This window comes from Rhinolophus sinicus, chromosome 2 (genome assembly GCF_057876585.1).
Source record: "Rhinolophus sinicus isolate RSI-liver-muscle chromosome 2, RSI-T2T, whole genome shotgun sequence".
NCBI classification, from domain to species: Eukaryota; Metazoa; Chordata; class Mammalia; order Chiroptera; family Rhinolophidae; genus Rhinolophus; species Rhinolophus sinicus.
Window position 1 is genome coordinate 107,979,784 of NC_142502.1, and position 17,318 is coordinate 107,997,101.

The 17,318-nt window shown below is 41.9% G+C and overlaps 1 pseudogene; it reads left to right on the plus strand.

Annotated features, from left to right (window-relative positions):
* Positions 1–337: 337 nt before the first annotated feature.
* On the plus strand, positions 338–3,292 carry LOC141571607 (cardiolipin synthase (CMP-forming) pseudogene; annotated as a pseudogene).
* The last annotated feature ends 14,026 nt before the right edge of the window (positions 3,293–17,318 follow it).

Genomic DNA, 17,318 nt, shown 5'->3' on the forward strand with positions numbered 1-17,318 from the left:
ATTTAGAATCAAATAATAGCAGGAGTTCTTTTTTGTTTTGTTTTGTTTTTTAAATTGGGGAAGGGGAACAGTACTTTATTGAGGAATAGAGTGTACTTTCAGCACTTTTTTTCCCCAAGTCAAGTTGTTGTCCTTTCAGTCTTAGTTGTGGAGGGCGCAGCCCATCATCCCTTGTGGGAGTCCAACCCGCAACCTTGTGGTGGAGAGGACACGCTCCAACCAACTGAGCCAACCAATCAGTGGCAGCTCAGCTCAAGGTGCCGTGTTCAACCTTAGTTGCAGGAGTTTTAAGAATCATGTTGGTGCTTCTACCCAATCTCCTGAAAAACAGAGTAAAAGATGTTAAATTCATTACAGGATGTCCCGTGAATAGCCATTTTGGGAGGGAAAACTTTGTTCCTCGATTGGAATTAACCATTTCTTCCTAATGAATTGTGTCAAACCTGTTGTCATGATAGGTGTGGAGACTGAGGTATTGAGATTCTCATTTTTCTAGTTGAAAAGCAATCTCATTAGGCAAGTATTAAAGATGACATTTGAGTATGAAAATCGGCATTTTGACTTTTTTTTTTGGTGTCTTAAACTAAATTTGAAACATCTAAGGAAAAACAAAATAGTTATTATTTTAAAGCCATTATTATTATGTCTCCACGTGTTAGAGATATCTAAACTGTTGCTATTTGGTCTCACATTGTTGTAATTTATTGAAGAGATTGTTAATAAAGGCATTTACAAGAATTTAGATATTGACATATCTAACTTTTGTCTCAAATTTTTAATTATATTTTCCAAAGAGAAAATTGAAGTGTTAAAGAAAAATAATTGGGGAAAAGAAGCATTTGATTGAAATAGTGTGGAGATGACCGAGGTTCTCCGAGGTTTCGGGCACTCGAGGGAGAAGCGGCTCGTCGGTACCCAGGTGCTGAGGCCTCGCTGCCTGCGTCTCCTCCGCGCGGCCGCAGGGCGGTGCTGGCTTCGCGCGTGGCGCGCGGCTCGTGAGGGGCCCTGCGCGGCGCCGCATGGGCGCGCGGGGCGCGGCCGGGCAAGGGGAGCGCCCTCCGGGCCCTGCTGCCTCCCGCGCCCGCTGCCTGGGCCGCCTGGCCGGAGCGCTGGTGTGGCTGCGCCCGGCGCGCTCGGCCTGCGACATTCCCGCGGGGCCACTGAGCAGGCGCGGGGAAGGCGACCCCCGGGCCCACGGCTAGTGGGGTCCGGCGAGAGCCGCCGGCCAGTGTGAAAACCCACGGACAATCCCGAATATGTTGTCAATGACGAGAACTGGCTTGGCCCCAGTTTTGGGCTATTTGATTATTGGAGAAGATTTTAATATTGCACTAGTTTTTTATTTAGCTGGGCTATCTGATTTGTTGGATGGATTTATTGCTGGAAACCTGGCCAACCAAAAACCAGCTTTTGGAAGTACTGTTGATCCCCTTGCTGATAAAATACATATCAGTATCTTATGTGTTAGCTTGACCTATGCAGATCTTATTCCAGTTCCACTTACAAGATCATTTCAAGAGACGTCATGTTGATTGCTGCTGTGTTTTATGTCAGATATCTAACTCCTCCGATACCGCGAACACTTTCTAAGTATTTCAATCCTTGCTTTGCCACTGCTAGGTTAAAACCAACTTGTGTCAGCAAGGTAAACACAGCAGTCCAGTTAATTAATCTTGGTGGCAACTTCTTTGGCAGCTCCGGTTTTCAGTCATGCCGACAGTGTTTATCTTCAGATACTGTGGTGTTTCACAGCTTTCACCAAAGCTGCATCAGCTACAGTTACTATCATGGTTGGAAAACTGTTCAGGTGATAAAGGCAGATGAAGGTCGTCCATTATCATTAGCAAGGAAGCAATATACATCATCGGCAGCGGGGCCAGTGGAAATCCACAGGAGTTTCCCTATTTTGGTGTTCAGCTTGAAAAAGGACTTGTCAGAACAAACCATATCATCAAAATTTAAGTAATGTGCATTGAAAATAAGCTTGATCATGAGCATATGCAGAATTTCTAATGTATTTTTAAATACAAATAAAACTATTATTTAGAATTTTGTATCTTAGGTTTCTTAATTAACTTATAAGGAACCAATTATTCCAATTATTATCAGTGATTTTTAAAATAAAAATAAAAATAGATCAGAGCATGGAAACCAGAGAATTGCCACTTCTCTTTAATAGAATTTAGATTGCTCACAAAGCACTAGGGAATTTCCTGGTTTTAAATATACCATATTTTGCCGTGTATGATGCGCACTTTCCTGCCCAAATTTGTGAGGGAAAAATAAGGATGCGCATTTTACATGGGTAATACTAACTCCATATCTATATAAATGTTTTTAATTATTTTATCTATGCTTATGAGTTAAAAGTGTAAACATAAATGAATAAATAAATGCTAAAATTCCTTTATAATACAAAAAATACCTAAATATAAACAAATAAAAATTTGAATCAAAAAATTAAAATTAAAGATTTTTTCCCCCTGAAAGTTTGGGCCAAAAATGTGGGTGCGCCTTATATATGGCAACATACGGTATATCCTACACAACTTGGCTGCAGTTTTATGTTTAATTTGATCGGTGTACATTTTAACAGTCCATATGATTAATATTTGATCATTTAGGATAATGACAATAAAAGTAGCTTAGTTGTGAATGAAGTAAACTAGTAAAGAGATGATAAATGCCCTAAGTTTTGAAAATAATAAGATCAAAATAGAAAGTATTCAAGTTATGTTCAGTAGTCCTCCAAGCTCTCAGGTACCTAATAGTTTATGTATCAGGATAACAAGAAACAGAGGTAGTTGGACTATGAAAACATATCCATGAGGCTACACCATCCAGCAGGCCTTCCCACTGTATTTCTAACAGAGCAATATTTGTGTAATATTGGAACCTGTACTTACGTGTTATTGTAAATAATACGAAACTGTATATTTTTCAAAGGTTTTTTTAAACTTTGGGGAATATTCTTTTGTTAAGATATTAAAGGAATAAAAAAACTGGGGGGAAAAAGAAGCATTTGATTTACAAAATCCTGAAACAATATTTAATTCGAATTTTTATTTTTATATGTATGCAAATTCTGTGACACTCCTCCCTCCCAGAGGTGGAGTAATTCCCTCTCTCTTGAGTGTGGGCTGCACTTAGTGACTCACTTCTCATCAGGCTGATGTAATGGTGTGTGACTCTGAGTCTAGGACATAAAACTCACTGCAGCTTTCCTCTCCCCTCCCGTCCTCTCCCTTCCCTTCCCCTCCTCTCCCCTCCCATCTCTGCCCTTAGGGAAGAAGTTACCTAGTCATTAGTCACCTTATGGAAAAGTCCCCACAGCTAGGAACTGCAGGCTCCTGGGACCATCCAGGAAGGAAATGAGGCCCCTTCCAACAGCCCTGAGTGAGCTGTGTTTCCTGCGAGTCCTCCAGCCCCAGTCAAGCCTTCAGACGATGCAGCCCTGGCTGACAACTTGACTGCAACCGTGAGAGAGGCCCTGAGCCAGAAGCGCTCAGGGAAACCTCTCCTGCATTCCTGTCCCTGGGCAACTGGGAGAAAGTACACATTTGTTGTTTTGAGCTGCTGACTTTTGGGTAACTTGTTATGCTGCCATACATGACTAACACAGTGTCCAAAGAGAGAATGAATTATTGGACTTTAGTTTTGATTTGCTCTAAATTAACTATAAGCTATAAAACATATCATCATTTAGTTTTAAGATGTAGGAATTTCCATGGCTATCTGGATGAATACATATTATTAACATTCACAACAATCTATTTGAACTTCAATTTTCAACTGTGACCCAATTAAAAACAAAAAGAAGAAACAGGCTGTGCTAGGCAGATTCTAAGATGGCCTGCAATAACCAATCACTGGTTATTCACCTTTTCCCAGACATGTAATCAAACATGAATCCGGGTGCCACTGTCAAGCGATTTTGCACATGTAATTAAGGTCCATATCAGTTGAATTGAAAATAGGGACTATCCTGGGTAATTCTGACCTAATCAGATGAACCCTTAACAGGATTAGATTTTTCCTGCACAAAGAGATTGGAAGAGTGAGTGGGATTCAACATGAGGGAAGGCTTGAAAGGGGAGTGGGGTGTCATTGCAAGAATTCTGGCCACAGGAGGTGGGAGCAGCTTCCCAGAGACCAAGCAAGGGAAGGGGGACCTCAGTCCTACAACTACAGGAAACTGAATTCTGCCAACAGTTCTGTGTAAACTTGGAGGAGGACCTCAGGCTCCAGTTGCAAACACAGCCTTGTGACACGCGGAACAGAACGACTCCACACCATGCCTGGACTTGCAGAACTGTGAGCATATAAATGGGTGTGTGTGGTTTTTTTTAAAGCCACTGTGTTTGTGATTTTATGCAGCAATAGAAAAGTAATACACAGACTACTGTGCAACACATAAGCACAAGACATTTTCTCCACTGCAATGAATTTATGAACTGTCACATGCACTAATTATATGAAATAAAACCTTTCCCAATTCTTGTTTATGCAAATATTTTTTTATTTTATGATTTTTATGTGATGCACTAAACTTTACTACAATCAGATTTGTTACTCACTCATTCAACAACAATTAGTTTAGTGCTCACTCTGTCCCAAGCATGGCTCTAAGTGCTGGGGATACAACTTTGACCTAAACAGCCCAAAGCCCCTGTGCTTATGTGCCTGACATTCTAAAAGCTTCCCCGAGTGAGACGGAGCCACTGGAGTGTGTTTAGTGAAGAAATGACACAGCCTGACTCACATTAGCAGGGTGGCTGATGTCTGTGGGGACAGTCTGTGGGTGGAACGGAGGGGGTGGCGCTAGTGCCACAATTCAGGAGACTAAAGGGAGAAGAGGGCCTGAGGGGTGAGAGAGACAGAGAAGGGCTGGAGAAGCAGGAGGTGAGGAAAAGAAACAAAGGTAAAGAATTCTAAAGCAGTGGAACTCTCAGATTTAAATTAGTTGTAATATAGAGTCTTAATAAATGTCTGTCTATAGGGCTAAGCGCGATATTCTCTGCAGCTAGTATTTACTACATTCTGTGGGTCCTCCTAAAAACCAGTTGCCTCCTATGTTAATCAGAGTAAAGAAACAATACCAAGAGTCCCAATAAAATATGTACCCCTCCCCCCTTTAGGTGTTAATTAATAAAGAGGTAGTGTGAGCACTGGTGAAGGGTATTTGGACTGCATCAAATACTTGTAATTTGAGGTGATTAAAGCTTGTACATTCTGGTGGAAATATATTGTATTAAGAATATTTTCTTTTTTTTATTCCAGAGAAGTTTATATTTGGGCCTTAAACTTTTGAAAAGAAAGTTGAGACATAGCATATGAATATTACTGTAATACACAGGAAATATTTTATCAGACCCTAAAAATTAACATAAACTTTCTCATAGTCAACAAAAAATAGTGGCCAGGTGCCAATTTTATTAGATAAGTGGGTTACAGTGTTTTCATTATCATTTTACGTCTATCTAGGTGTAGCTGAAATGCACATCACAGTAAAACTATATCACAACTCAGTGCCATGCTAAATGTACTTGGCGTCTGCAGAATTCTCGTCGGACTTCATTCTGACTCCCTTCTCACGGCCCAAGTGGCTCTGACGGGAATGCGGCCTTAGTGCTGACCATCACACATACCACTTTCTTTTTATAACTAATACAAAATTTTAAGGGGAGATGGTGGCATTAGCCCTGTGGACCAGATCTTGCTTGATTACCTCAGAACCCCTGGCCCCGTATCTGTCCAGCAGAACTCCTTTTGAACTAGTACAAGGCGCACAGCCCTTCATTGATTACAAATGCTATAGCAGCCTAGCCGTACGGAAGGGTGGCTACATCATAGTACAAAGTATAGCACAAAAGCGTTATTTAACATTCCACACTGAAGATTACGGATGCCTTCACACAATCGTTTGGATGTTAGCCAGTTAAAAAAATACATCACTAAGGTAAACAATATAAACACATCAAAACCCTTTATGGTTAACTACAATTTCCATGGTACGAAAATTAAAGCCTGGAGATGTTTATACAGATTGCTTTTTACAACATTAAAGAGGAAACACTGGTGGCCTCATGGCTCAGTTGATTAGAGTGCAAGCTCTCAACAACAAAGTTGCGGGTTCAATTCCCACATGAGATAGTGGGCTGTGCCCCCTGCAACTAAAGATTGAAAATGGCAACTGGACTTGGAGCTGAGCTGCGCCGTCTACAGCTAAGATTGAAAGGACAACAACTTGACTTGAAGCTGATGGGTCCTAGGGAAAAACACACTGTTCCCCAATAAAGTCCTGGAAATACACACTGTTCCCAAATAAAGTCCTGCTCCCTATCCACAATAAAATGTTTTTAAAAAGGAGGAAATACATTTTGATGCAGAGTAAAATTATCTGAAATGATTTTTATAAACCTCAATCTGTCTACGTGAGGCACCGTGCCCTGAAGCAAGTGGCATTAGCCATGAGGTCCTTTGGTACAAGGCCCGTTGCTGGAAGAACCACAGTAGCTGCTGAGTCTTTAGCACGCTCCTTATTCGGGCTGGGAAAGCAGGGCTGGTAAGCTCTTCCATTTATCAATACCCTAAAGAGAAAATGTTTGTGATGATCGGGGCCACTGTCATGGACCAAGAGAAATTCAGGTGGTTGCCACCTTCTCTTACTACAGATTTCCATCAAGGCAGACAGGATGTTTGCCTGACAGATCTTTCATCGCAGCAGAGAAGTTCCCGGACCTCTTTTGTGCTCTTTCTCTTACAGTAACAAGACTTTTTTGGTGTGTTTTAAAGTCAACTAGGGTCCTCATTTCTTTCTTCGTTTTGTCCTAATCCTCCTCCTTCTCTCCAGCCCACTTTTCTCACCAAAATGGCTCCCATTCCTCCAGTTACTGGGGCTGCTCTTAAGAACTGATCTTTTTAAATCCAGGCCTGGGCACCAGTATTGGCCAACTGTTCTTGTGCCAGAACCTGTACTCCTGCACTTCCTATGAACTGGCCAGGAATAGAGTTCAGCTGAACCCAGGCATCAATCCGTTCCTGGCTCGATTTAATATGCTCATGGCTTTGAGGTCAGATGCGTTCTCATTGAGTCTTTTCTGAACAAGCGCCCACTCACTCATTGCTGTTGCGATATCCACAGGCTCAGGGGTAAATTGCTGCTGAAAACACCGTCACCCTCTTTGTTTTCTTTACCATTTTTCTCTGCAGGAACCCACTCTCCACAAGCACTGTTCACTTCTCTTTTTCGATGTTGGGATCCAGATGACACAGGAAATTCTTTTGTTAATGTGACCTGTCTTTTTGGTGGAGTTGGCTTCACTGCAGCAAGATTCAGATTGAAAACAATAGGTTTGGGTTCACCGAGTTTCAAGGGATGGTGGTGAAAAGCAGGTTCTTCTTTCTCTTCATCCGGAACATGAGGTGTAGTCACTATTCCATCATCACCTTCTGTGCTCTGTGCCATCGGTTTGCATTTCTCAGTCAGTTCCTCCATAGTAGCTCCTTCTGACCTTTCAGCAACTGTCTCTTCTATCGTAGGTGGTTTGGTGGGAACGGAACACCAGCCTTAGCACACATGGCAGCTGCATTAGCTTTGTCTATTTCAAGTAATTGAACCTTATGCAAATCTGTTAGACGTTTAGGTGATCTGCGTCTTTCAGAAGACCGGGATTGTTTATGATGGAGGGGAGACCTACTAAACCTTCTCCTCAAGGGAGTTCATGATCGCCTTAATCTGACTAGTGATACAGTGCAGCTTCGTCTTCTTACCACAGACCCTGATCTTCTCCAAAGGCGAGGAGTGCGGCTCCGACAGCTCGGGGAAATGCTAAAGCTGCTCCGCACAGATTGAGATCTTCTCTGACTCAGGGTGCGACTTCGAGCTCTGACCATTTTCCAGTTATCCCTGGAGCTTGAGCTTTTCCTTTTTCTTTCCCTGGACTTGGCTGTGTGCTACGCAGATCTTTTGTGCTTCTCTTTTGATACAGATCGCCTTCCTCTAGACTTTGATCTTGACCTGCTGTTCCTTCTGCGTCTTGAACGTGACCATGAACACGTTTGAGACCAATGAGACTTAGACTTAGATGGTCTCTTCCTTGCCCTAGAACGAGATTCACTGGTACGCTTCCGTGATTTGTGTTCAGAAGATTTGGACCACTTTGAGATCTTAACAAACAGTCTCGTTTCTTCTCTTTCTTACTTTTATCATGGTTCTTATTTTTCTTGCTTTTTTCATGTTTGTCTTTAACTTTTACAAAATTTCACAATCATCTTTTTCCTCCGAAGAAGACTCTGAAGCTCTTTCTGGTATACTAACTACAACTGGACTGGCAGCAGGTTTATCACGTTCAACTTCACTTGCAATACCAGCTCTGAGGCTTGTAAGACGTTTCATGTCCTTAGGAAGTAATGGTCTTACTAAATCTGCTTCGTTAATATCACCAATACTGGCAGAAAATTCTGAACCAGACAGTTTCTCTTTAGGAGGAAGAGGTACTTCTTTATCTGCACTACTTTCTTTAGGGCTGAGAGCAACTGCTATCTGGTCACTGTCTTTCATAGGTAACGGTCCTTCTGCATCACTACTAATAAAGTTATTAGATGGTAAGTCGAGATGAATGTCTTTAGCAGGCAAAGGTCTATTGCAGCCTCACTACCACCACTGGGGCTCATGGAAATTACCATGTTATGTTCGGTATCTTGAGTATTTAAAGATTCTTCAACATCTTATTTACTAACTGAACTGAGAGCAGATGCTGTGGCAAATTCAATATCCTTACTAATTCCCATTGTATCAGGTTCAAGAGCAAGGGGGCCAGTAGAAGAGAGAGTTCCTCCTACGTCAGCTTCACTAACACTCGGGCAGGTATCCAATATTGTGCATTGTTTAGCTTCACTGATGGGCAAAATTTTCTCCTCACCAATTTCACCAATAGCACCAGCACTGGCAGCAGGTGCTGTGCTATGTTCCATCTCATTAACAATTAAATGATTCTTTATATTAAGGTGCATATTTATATCATGTTCACTTTCATAAGAGCTGTTCTTCAGGTGTCCTTCAGCACGTGGCTTTACATCTGAATGCACAGGAATCTTCTGCATGCCAGTCTCTGGAGCACGAGTTTCATCACCAGATAGTAAATTTATTCCTTTTAGAACACTAGACTCCAGCATCACTGTTGTACACTCTAAAACCATCTCAGAAGGTGTTTCTTGAGTCTACTCTGAGACAGTGACGGCAGACTCTGAAATTGTCACAGTAAATTCTTGGACAGAAACATATGGTTCTGAAACAATTACGTTAGGCTGAAGGACCGACACTGCTGGTTCCAAGACAGGCACAGCAGGTTCCAGGGCAGAAACTGGCACAGGAATGGCAACACGCTCTGGCTCAACCAAGGCCAGGGGCTCTGGGACAGCCTCAGCTGATGGCCCCGGGACAACCATGGCTGGTGGCCCTACGACAGCCACAGCCAGAAGTTCTGGGACAGTCACAGCTGGTAGCCCTGGGACAGCCACAGTCAGGGGTTCTGGGACAGCCTCAGCTGGTAGCTCTGAGACAGCCATGGCTGACAGCTCTAGAGCGCTCTGTGATGGCCCTGGAATAGTTACTGCAGGCTCTAGCACAGACATAGATACCACTGAGGCAACATGTCCTGAAGCTCTCCTGGAAGCAAAGTTTTCTTCTGTCTCTGACATAATAGAAATCTCTGATGTTAACATAGTTGGTTCAGCTGACATGGGAGTTTCAGATACCATATAAGCCACAGGTTTTTCTGGAACAATTTCATGTCTTTCTGCTACTGCAGCAGACTCTATAGGTGTAGATGTAACTGAAGACTCTGGCTCTAGTGGTGGCTCAGGAACAGTCGCAACAGCCTCTGCTGCTAACACTCAAGGCTCTGATGTTGACACTGAATAATTAGCAGGTACTACTGAGACAGGTTAGTTAGCATGTTGTTAGGTAGACAAGGAGGTCCCTGGTGGAATAAGCAAAAGGCAGCCATATCCTGAAACTGTAGATTCTGGAATGTCTCCTTTGTTCCAGGACAAAGATATGAGAATGCATCTTGAGGTTAATAAATTATCTCATAAATCCCTTTTGGCTGGACAAAGGAGCAGATCTGATAGATAGGAATGGGTTATTTCATTAATCCCTTCAAGATGGGCAAACAGGACAAACCTGATAGACAAGTTTCATTAGAAGGCAGCAGCTCCCTTCCCCAAGCAGGCAAAGGAAGGTATAAAAGTAAGACCTTTTGTCTCAGTCACTGGGCAACCCGGTTAGGACCCTCTCTCGTTCTGAGAACTGCGGCTCTTCACTCTTTACTTTTAATAAACTACACTCTTTTAAAGGACTCTCTCTCTGCTCATCACGCAGAACAGCTAAGAGACTCGTGCAAGGATTATTTGAAGGTGGGCAAATTGGGTGAGCAGGGGAAGAGGGAAGGGAGCGGAGTGGAGACGCGGCCCACATCTGTGGCAGTGGAAATGCTGGAATCGCAGCCGGTATCTGCAGCTGCAGAGACACAGGGGATCCCAGGATGGAACAGAGAACATAAAAGCCAGGAGGTGGGCTCTTTCCCTGCATCCCACAGCTGATATCTCCCGCCAAGGGGGCAGCATATCCAGCATTTGAGGCAATAACCTCAGCTGAGACCTCCAGTTGGGCCCTAGGCCGTACAAAGGACACAAACTCCATACCTGGGTCCCTCCCCCAGCTCTTCCAATCTTACCCCTACCCTTCCAGAGACTTAAACTGGCCCCTGAACTGAGGAGTAGTGTCAGATTACAGAGGAGCCTTAGTGCTCAGACTCTGGGAAGACTGGCATGCAGCTCTGACCCAGGGAAGAGGCTGAGAAGAGTGTGATTTTTGCTGGGCTAGGAGAGAAGAGACTCCTCCACCCCCAGCCACCACCCTTTCTGGCCTGCCTAGGGCAGGGCAATTACAACTGCGGAGGCATTCCCAGGGATCAGCAGTAGGTGGCAGACGCAGCTCTGGGCTTTCAGCAGCTCAGAAATCTCCCGCCCGCCACACACACACACACACACACACACACACACACACACTCACACACACATGGAAGAAGTGCCCTAAGACTCAGGAGAACTTGACACAGGGCTGGTGGTGCTACTCTCAGTGCACATATGTGCAGGCAAGGGCAGAAACTGCACTGGCTTTGTAGAAACTACAATCCAGACCCCTCAGCCCCACGCATCTAAATCTGCAGTCCCCACGTCACTCTGGGCACCAGATGACCAGCTCTGCCTGCACAATACACAGAGGACTCTTTGGTACAGCAGAGGACAACCTGGAGATTACTTAGTGGGCTTAAGCCAAGACTACCGCTGCTTTTTCTATTTTGCTTTGTTTTGTTTTGTCTTTATATCTTTGATATCTTTGCCTGTGTTGAGTGGGGGTTGTCGGTTGTTTTTACATGTGAATGTATTTGATTTTTTGTTGTTGTTGTTGTTGTGCTTGGTGATTTGCTTTGTTCTGAAATTGCCCCATACCAGGGCCCAGCTTAAGAGGCACAAGATTCAACATACCCAGAGGCCAACTCCAGACCAAACCAGAGTACTACCGGGTTTGACCTACAAGTGACACACCCAGAGGGAATTCTCTACAGGCACAAGAGCCCCTAGAGGCCAAACCACATTTAAGTGGTCAACCCTCACGCAGCAGAACACACTGCGGTGGGCAGAGCCAAGTCTCATAGGAGTTAACTCCACCTACTCACAAGCGAAAAGTAATTAAAGATCAACTTTAACAGGACAATATATACAACACAAGGGTCACCTTTGGAGCACACGCAGAGGAGAAGAAGGAAGTGGTGCAAGTCAAATATAAAGGACACATACTACATAAGATAACCCAGCAAGAACTAAGAACCCTAGAGGATCTACCTAATACATCAAAGCAAACGCAGAGAGTCAGCCAGAATGAATGGGGAAACAAAGAAACATGTCCCAAACAAAAGAACAGAAGACACCTCCAGATATGGAACCAAATGAAACAGAGGTAACCAACCTATCAGAGACAGAGTTCAGAACACTGATGATAAGAATGTTTAAGGAGCTTAGAGACAACATAAAGAAGGATAGAAAAATCATAATGAACAACCAGTTAGAACTAAAGAATACAATTACTGAAATAAAGAACTCACTTGAAGGAATTAACAGCAGGTTAGATGAAGCAGAGGATCAAATCAGCGACTTAGAAGACAAGTTAGCAGAGATCACCCAAACAGAACAACAGAAAGAAAAAAGAATAAAAAACAATGAAGATGGTTTAAGAGACCTATGGGATAACATCAAGTGCAACAACATGCGCATCATAGGAATACCAGAAGGTGAAGAGAGGGAGCAAGGGATTGAGAACATATTTGAAGTAATAATGTCTGAAAACTTCCCAAACCTGGTGAAGGAAACCGACATACAAGCCCAGGAAGTGCAGAGAGTTCCAACCAGGATAAACCCAAACAGGTCCACACCAAGACACATTCTAGTTAAAATTTGTGACCATTATGAACCCTGTCTAAAAGCACTTCATTGGCTTAGTTCAATCAGTCTTAAAAGTCATCTTGGGTCAACCTACGTTATTCTTCTCATAAGGGTACTGAGAAAAGTTATGCAGTTGATGTCAATACAAGTTCATGGTTTCCAATCTAAAAAAAAAGAAAAAAATTCCCCAACAAAATAGTAGCGAACAGAATTCAGCAATACATTAACAAGATCATACACCGTGATCAAGTGGGATTCATCCCTGGTATGCAAGGGTGGTTCAACATCCGCAAATCAATTAATGTGATACACCACATTAACAAAATGGAAAATAAAAATCACATGATCATATCAATAGATGCAGAAAAAGCATTTGATAAAATCCAGCAGCAATTTATGATAAAAACTCTTCAGAAAGTGGGAATAGAGGGATCATATCTCAACATAATAAAGTCCATGTATGATAAACCCACAGCTAACATCATACTCAACGGGGAAAAGCTAAAACCATTCCCCTTAAGATCAGGAACAAGGCAAGGTTGCCCACTTTCTCCACTTCTATTCAACATAGTGCTGGAAGTTCTAACCACAGCAATCAGACAAGAAAAAGAAATAAAAGGCATCCAAATCGGTAAGGAGGAAGTAAAATTCTCATTATATGCAGATGACATGATACTATAGAGAACCCTAAAGACTCCACCAAGAAACTATTAGAGCTGATAGATGAATTTAGTAAAGTAGCAGGATACAAAATTAATATTCAGAAATCAGTTGCATTTGTATATACCAATAATAAAACATTAGAAGGAGAAAAAAAAAAAATCCCATTTACAATTGCTTCAAAGACTCTAAAATAACTGGGAATAAATTTAACCAAAGAAGTAAAAGATCTGTACTCAGAAAATTATAAGACACTGAAGAAAGAAATGAAAGAAGATACAAATACATGGAAACACATACCATGTCCATGGATAGGAGGAATTAATATAGTTAAAATGTCCATACTGCCTAAGGCAATATACATATTCAACACAATTCCTATCAAACTACCAACAACTTTTTTCCCAGAAATGGAACATATAATCCTAAAATTTATACGGGACCATAAAAGACCCTGGATAGCCTCAGCAATCTTGATAAATAAGAACAAAGTGGGTGGTATAACAATACCTGACATCAAATTATACTACAGGGCTACAGTAATCAAAACAGCATGGTACTGGCATAAAAACAGACCCACAGATCAATGGAACAGAATAGAGAGTCCAGAAATAAATCCAGGCCTATATGGCCATTTAATCTATGACAATGGAAGCAAGAATGTATGGTGGGGTAAAGACAGTCTATTCAATAAACAGTGCTGGGAAACCTGGACAGACACATGCAAAAAAATGAAGCTGGACCACCTCCTTACACCATATACAAAAATAAACTCAAAATGGCTTAAAGACTTAAATGTAAGATCTGAAACCATAAAATTCCTAGAAGAAAATATAGGAAGAAACTTCATAGACATTACCCGGAGTAAGATTTTTACTGATATATCCCCTTGGGCAAGGGAAGTAAGAGAAAAAATAAACATGTGGGATTACATAAAACTAAAAAGTTTTTTCACAGCAAAGGAAATCATCAATAAAACAAAAAGGGATCCTACTGAATGGGAGAAGATATTTGCCAATGATATATCTGATAAGGGGTTACTATCACAAATTTATAAAAAACTCACTCAACTCAACTCCAAAAAAACAAACAACCCACTAAAAAATGGGCAGAGGACATGAAGAGACATTTTTCTAAAAAGGACATACAGATGGCAAACAGACATATGAAGAAATGCTCAACCTCGCTAACCATCAGAGAAATGCAAATAAAAACCACAATGAGAATACCACCTCACCCCAGTCAAAATGGCTATCATCAATAAATCAACAAACAAGTGCTGGCGCGGATGTGGAGAAAAAGGAACGCTTGTGCACTGTTGGTGGGATTGCAGATTGGTGCAGCCACTGTGGAAAACAGTATGGAGGTAGCTCAAAAGTCTGAAAATGGAACTACCTTATGATCCAGCAATTCCACTCCTAGGTATCTATCTGGAGAAATCCAAAACTCTAATTCAAAAAACTTTATGCACTCCTGTTTATTGCAGCACTATACACAATAGCCAAGACATGGAAGCAAACGAAATGCCCATCGGTAGATGACTGGATTAAGAAACTGTGGTATATTTATACAATGGAGTATTACGCAGCCATAAAGAAGAAAGAAAACTTACCATTTGCAACAACATGGATGGACCTAGAGAACATTATGTCAAGTGAAATAAGTCAGACAGAGAAAGACAAATACCATATGATCTCACTTATATGCGTTATCTAAAGAAAAGAATAAGTGAATGAACTAATCAGAAACAGTTTTGGAGACAGAGGAAAAACTGAGGGTTGCTAGATGGGAGGAGGGTGGGGATAAGGGGGAAGGTGAGGGGATTAGAAAACAGTCAGTAACCACAAGAAGGCCACGGGGTTTTGAAAATTAATTTGGGGAATGTAATCAATAATGTTGCAAAGATTTTGTAGGGTATCCGATGGACACTTGTCCCATTTGGGAGACCACCTTAGGGATGATGTAGATGCCTGATCACTGCACTGTACACCTGAAGCTGAAGCTGAACATTAATGAATGCCAACTATAATTATATATATATATATATATATATATATATATATATATATATATATATATATATATATATATATATGTATATACTTACAAGAAGTGGAGTACAACATTAGGAATAGAGACAGTGGAAATGGAATAGCTCTGTGCGATGTCAGAGGGATAGTGGATGGGAGGAGGGGGTTCACACAGTGTGAGGGATATAAATGATAAACGTCTAAGTATTATTTTGTCTTGTTCACCTGAAAATAAAAAAATAAAAAAAAGGACAGGAAAAAAAAACAAAACTATCCTCTTTTACAACTCCTCACCTCTCCTTGGTCCGTTATTCCATTCTTCAGTTTCACGAGATACGATCCTGGCACAAAGAAAATATCCTACATATCTACTACGGAAGGCTCTGAAATCTCACTTTAATTCACAGGAGATTCAGGCAGTGGTCCAGACTCTTCAGGAGGTAATGTTGGCTCCTCAGTAGGCCAAGCATTTTCAGCTATTAATGCTGACTGCTCAGTGGATAATGCTGGATCCTCCAGTGGTTCCTTAGGAGACAATGGTGGTGTCATGGGTGGCTCCTCAGGTGGAAATGGCGGCATTGTTGGAGGCTCTTCAGGAAGCAAAGGTGGCACCATATATGCCTCTGTGTATGTATCAGTATAAGAACCGATGTAAGAATCAGCTGCCATAGACATCACTGAATGATCAGCAGTATAAGATGACATTACAGACTGGTCAGCAATAGAGGATGATGACATCATAGACTGGTTGGCACCCATGGACATCATGGAGCACTCGTAAGCTGACATCATAGAGCCCTCAGCCACAAGGGGCATCACAGACTACCCATAAGACATCATAGAGTGTTCATAAGATGACATCATGGAATGTTCTGCAGCATAGGACATCATCATAGACCGTCTAGATGCTAACATCAAGGGTCTAGGTGCTAATCTATATGGTCTGGGAGCTATTCTATAGGACCTGGGTGCTATCCTTTAAGGTCTACGTGACATGCTATAGGGATCGGAAGTTAGTCCGTAGGGATCATGGCCTAATCTATGGGGGTCTTGCCCTAACATATAGGCATCATGACCTAGCCTGTAAGGGTCATGACCTAACCTAGAGGGATCCTGAGCTAACCTGTAGGGATCAGGAGATTTTGAACCCAACATAGCATAACTTTGGGTACTAGATGCTAACATCTGGGTATCCATGGTGCCGTAAGCTAACATTTGAGAGTCCATAGTGCCAGATGCTAGCACCTGGGAATCCATAGAGCTGATTGCTAACATCTGGGAGTCCACGGTGCTGGTGGCTAACATCTGGGAGTCCATGGAGCTGGTTGCTAACATCTGGGAGTCCATGGACCTGGTGGCAAACATCTGGGAGTCCATGGTGTTGAATGCTAACATATGGGTCTCCATGGTGTCAGAAGCTAACATACGGGATTCTTGGGCCATCAAGAGATCCATCTTACTGTTATAGAAGTCTCCCCCACTAATGTAGTAAGCAGCTCCTGTGCTACTGTATTACGATATTTCCCAGAAAATGAGACCTAACCAGAAATAAGCTCTACCATGATTGTTCAGGATGCTCGTAATATAAGCCTTACCCAAAATATAAGTCCCAGTTAAGATCATCTGCCGGACGGATGCATTTAGTACATCTGTTGCAACACACGATGGACATATTGAATTATAAAATAATAATAATAATAGTATATAATTAAATATAAATAAATACTATTATTGACATGAATACTTAAAATAAATGATAATATAAATTATAATTAAGTATTTGTAAATACCCAAGTGAGCACCTTTGGACGAGAGGTAAATGCCTATGTAAACAGATGAACTCGAGACTTATTGCCGAATGACCAATCCAAGTACAGACACAATGCACAAATTATGCGCGCACTCAATAACGAATGGACGTGGTTGTGTCTAATACGAATCTTCATAATTCAATATGTCATGCATTGTAACAGATGTACTTAATGCACTCATGTGAAATAAATAAACGTTTTCTGAATTTTGGTGGCTGCAATTTTTTGTCGCTTTTGTGTGGACCATCATTCTTAACTCTATTGCTGGACATGAGAGATTGGGGCCACTGGTTCTACAGGAAATGGAGTC